The 4783-nt window shown below is 36.6% G+C and overlaps 1 long non-coding RNA gene across 1 annotated transcript; it reads right to left on the reverse strand.

The window, feature by feature from the left end:
• Positions 1-2521: 2521 nt before the first annotated feature.
• On the reverse strand, positions 2522-4008 carry LOC124679181. The gene is made up of 3 exons (XR_006994852.1): positions 3612-4008; positions 2750-2881; positions 2522-2566 (listed from the first exon to the last, which is right to left on the reverse strand). It is a non-coding gene; the product is annotated as an uncharacterized LOC124679181 (long non-coding RNA).
• Positions 4009-4783: the final 775 nt, after the last annotated feature.

Consider the following 4783-nt stretch of genomic DNA (forward strand, 5'->3'; position numbering starts at 1 on the left):
TTTCGGCATGCCAAAGGTGAACTTCCACGTGGCAGAAGGTAGACTGCTGCTCATACCAAAGTGAATTTTGACAAACATGTAAATTCCCAAGCATGTTCGAGGTGAACTTCTGGTGCATTCAATGTGAACTTCCAGCTTTACAAAGGTGGGACCCCAGGTAGTAGAACAACCACGGCAGTGGCCGGTAATCAACCTCTAGAACTGGGCAATCCACTATTTTATTCAAGAATGGTAAATAACACATGAATACAAACCATTATTTACTCAACATCTATAAGACAGTACGAATCCTACACAGCAACATTGAAGTGCAGAAAAACTTCTCCCCTAAATACATGAGCTAATTCAAAAATATTATAGTGTCTTCCAGCCAAGCTCTACAAGTCTTGTTGAATTCATCACCCAAGTCTGCTACCACCGTAATCACATAATTTGTTAGGACTTCGACATTTAGTAGAACAGGAAATCATCAATACAAGAGTGTAAATAGAGCCTTATTTTCTTGATTACAAATATATGTATATGCAGAACTTCCTAAGAAATACAAATGAACTTCTTGATTTTTCGATTATCTAATTTACTTTCTTTTTATAAAAATGATTGGTCGGAGTTGCACGGCGCACTGTATTAAAATCGATATAAAATGTAAGACACAACAGTTAAGAAGGACTGCACCATCAAACACAATTCTAATTAACCAACGGCAAATGTTTTTGCCAAAAGAAAATAAAGAACAAAAATAGTAGTGCACAAAGGCGAACTCCCATACAAAATAAAGGCTAATTCCACACAAGAGAAATGCACATTGTGCAACGCAAGATGTACGCTTAACGAATTAGGAGAAGTGAACCCCACTGCTATACCAAATGAACTTATCGGAAATATAAAAGCGAACTCCACATTCTTTTGTTTTGAACTGGCTGTTTATCATGTCATTTTAACTGAAGCTATCCGAAAAAAATTAACTTCCCCTTTGAATAATGCTAATTTATCTACTGCATATTATTTGCTTTCATAAATATAAATATTTGATTCTAGCAGGTATATATCATGAATAAAAAAAGTTTGTTTGCAGCACCTACGTGACAGACAACACCTACTGCTGTGCAAGCCTGCCTCTACGCACTGCCCTCGCCGCGGGTGACTACCATGACGTTGATGAGGTTCACAACTTCTCCAAACTTCTTCACTATTTTCGGATTGACTTCTTGTTGGTTGCGTGTCGATTGCCAGCCATCATTGACAATGAGCTGCTATAGAACATAAGTGCGCACTTCCTGGGATTAGGTAAAATCATCACAAACATCTTAAAATCATGCACCTAAGAATCCTCGCAATTAGTTTTGCAAATACAAGTATTAGTCTATTAGAGGTAATTCATTTCATTCATCTAATCAACTGAACTTCAAGCGCGGAAGAACCAAACTATGTCAAAAACATAAACTGAGATGCAACCACATACGTTCTAAACAGATGTGCCGGGTCAACTACTGATGTCCAGGAAAATCAGAGTGGCGTTAACAGCAGGTCAGAGGCTTAAGGGGAATTACAGTGAAGGTCGAAAAGTGAAATTTATTTTTATAAACAAACTGAACTTCTACTTTATATAGTCAGACACGCATCAGCATATATATGTAGCATATTTTGCCCATGCCTGGTTTCGTTTTTTCCATAGGAAACAGGGAACAACACACACAAAAGAAAAAGAGACAGAACACTGTTTCAGAAGTAGAAATCAACAGTTGACAAACCTAAAGATGGAGCTGTAGAGAGAGATGTGAAGCCCGCTGGACTGTCGAGGATACGCGAGTGAACCCCCAGTGTAGCTACATTCATGCACATGGAACTTTACACTATCAAAAAGAAATAAAATAATAGTCAATCTAGCAAGAATATCTAAACTAAAGTAGCAGAAGATGTGAACCTCACGAATTAGGAGAAATGAACTCCACGGATTAGGAAAAATGAGCTCTTCATCTCCGCACCTTTATTCTTTTTGTGCACTTGTGCTCTTGCTGCTTCACGCAATGAAGAGCATGACTTGCAGTGACAACCGTAGGAGCCAGCCGCAAGAACTCACAGCTTGTTGCAATGCTGCTTGTGGGTACTGTGATGATAGTTAATTAAGTCATATAAAAAAGCAAACTTCACATATGGAAAAAGGTGCACTACGCCAATCAAGTAATGTGAACTTCAAAAAAGAAATTCCACAGATCTTATTAGCATAAAAATCATAAACTCAAGTGCAGGCTTGTGAAGCTTTGTATGTTTCAGCTACTTTTGAGATTAGTACTGCTCAATTAGTTGCAAAAAAATGTCAAATTGTTCTGCCTTTTTTCTCTGATATTAATTTGTACAGACTGCTCTGGGCAAAATATAGATCTTTCTTAGTGTTAAGAATGAGTATAACAGCATAGAATAGGGAACAGGAATGGAATCTTGAATGGATATGCATAGTTCACTAGATAATTACCTTAAGTTTTAGCGTTGAAATCCCCATGGAGTATTAGCGGATGATCATGACACGTCTTAGATATAGCATAGTAGGCTCAGTCAAGTAGTGTTCCTTACATATAACAAAAAAGGCAGCATAAGGATACTAGTAGACAGTGGTAGATGGTTAAGATCAAACGAAATACTAGACAATGCTTTTATACATCAAAACAAGATTGCAGCAATATGCATTTTTATTTAAATGAACTTCATTTTATTTGCGGAGTGAACTTCACTTTTACAAAAGTGAACTCACCATTACCATTTTAGCGCCGTAATGGTTGGATCGACATGACATTGCTGCTGGTGTATGTGATGGTGGCCGAGGGTTCTTCGAGGCCTTCCTTAATGGCTGGTAGCCTGGTACTAGGATGAGACCAACAAAAGACTAGTAATAATCAAGAAACTAACATTTGATTGCCTTCAGGTTCGAGCATAGAAACTCGGTAGCAACTTCTTAGAAACTTTGTCACAACTATACCTATTTGTGTCCAGACTGCAGGTATGTGCAAGTGCAATGATTTACTTTAACATTCTAAAATTTTACAACACAGAGTGAACTGCCCGGGATGTATGGATTGCACTTCCCTGATGTATATGACGCACATGAAATGGACTCCCGCAAAATAAAAAGAGTGAACTTGCCATTTTGAACAAAGTGAACTGTGAGTAGATCTGGAGCGAAACCAACTTACGAATTTAAAAAGAAATTTCACAATAAGGTGAATTGGACCAACAGAACTTCCCAAAAATTAAATGCGAACTTCGCAATGGGTTTAACCCAACTCGTTAACCAAATGTAAATATTTTTACTACCTCACATGAAATACTAAACTTGGCGGGAGCAGAAGTAGACTTTCTACGCGGAATAATTATGAACCGAACTTTCTAACAAAATAAATATGAACTTCCAAAAGAAAAACCAACCAGTCTTTTGAAATACACTCCCAAATAAATCAAGTTTTGTTTCTCGAAAGTGGACTGCCCAGAATCAAGTTTATTTTGTCTTGCAAAAGTTCTACCTTTTTGCTCTAGAATTAAATTGTACAGAGAGCTCTGGGCAGCATATAGACCTTTCTTAACGTTAAGAATGAGTATAAACACATAAGAATAGGTACCTCGAATGTAATCCTGAATGCAAGTATAAATTGTTCACTAGTTAATTAGCTTAAGTGTAGTGTTGAAATACCCGGAGAGTATTACCATAGCACCATTCCATGTCTTAGATATAGCATATGCTCGATCAAGTACCTACACAGAAAAAGGGGTGCGTAAGGATACTAGTGGACATTGGCAAATAGTCAAGAACGAAAATACTTAGGTTTCAGAATCATTCATATACAAGTTCAGATCATTTTTTTCTAATTTGAAAAAAAATCTCCAACTGTGAACGAATTGAACATTACTAGCACGCTGGAGGTATGGCGGCACAGAGGTAGATCACAGAATGAACTTTTTTATGTCTTATAGAAATGAGTTGGTTTTATTATTTACAAATCCAACTTCAGTTATTTTGTACCGATTGAACTTCAGTTTATTTGCGGAGTGAACTTCAATCTACACTCGTTCAAATTGAATTTTCTGGGGAGTCCATGTAACATCCAAAATTTCAATAAAATGAACAAGAGAGAAATTCAAGAACCCAAAAATCAGAGTTAACAAAAACTTTTTCTCATCATATAGGTTTATGCATGTAGATCACCTTATTAATTATTTTGAGTGTACAATTGCCATGATGCTTGCTTATGTGTTCTCTCTCACTCTAAAACCCTAGCAATGATCAGTTGATCATCCCAAGTCAAATAAAAAGAAAATAGAAAAGAAATAATAAAAATCAATTTCTCACATACATAAGGCTTAGGCCATTTTTGCAAATCTTTGTATTAGACCATTTTGGTTTGCACCATTGGGTGTAAATGGATACTAAACATATATTGGCAACTTTGGAAACCATCAAACACTTTTCAAATCAAATTTGAGATAAATATGAGCTCACATGTGATATGGTCATATGTGACATTTCTAATCTGGTGCCCACTTTGAGCCCCTGGCTTTTGAGTTTTCACTTCTAAACCTCACCATTTCTTTTCACCTCATCCAAGACAACATCAAGCACTTCAACTTTGCCCAAAACCACCACCCCAAATTCTTTACCAATTTCAAATGAGAAGCATGCAAAGTTGGAACAAAATCACATATGCAAGATCACATGCAAAATGATTTTTTGCAAATCAATTCCATTTTGAACCCCAACACCACCAATATGCTATATTTAATATATGTTTGCAAC

This window comes from Lolium rigidum, chromosome 7 (genome assembly GCF_022539505.1).
Source record: "Lolium rigidum isolate FL_2022 chromosome 7, APGP_CSIRO_Lrig_0.1, whole genome shotgun sequence".
NCBI classification, from domain to species: domain Eukaryota; kingdom Viridiplantae; phylum Streptophyta; class Magnoliopsida; order Poales; family Poaceae; genus Lolium; species Lolium rigidum.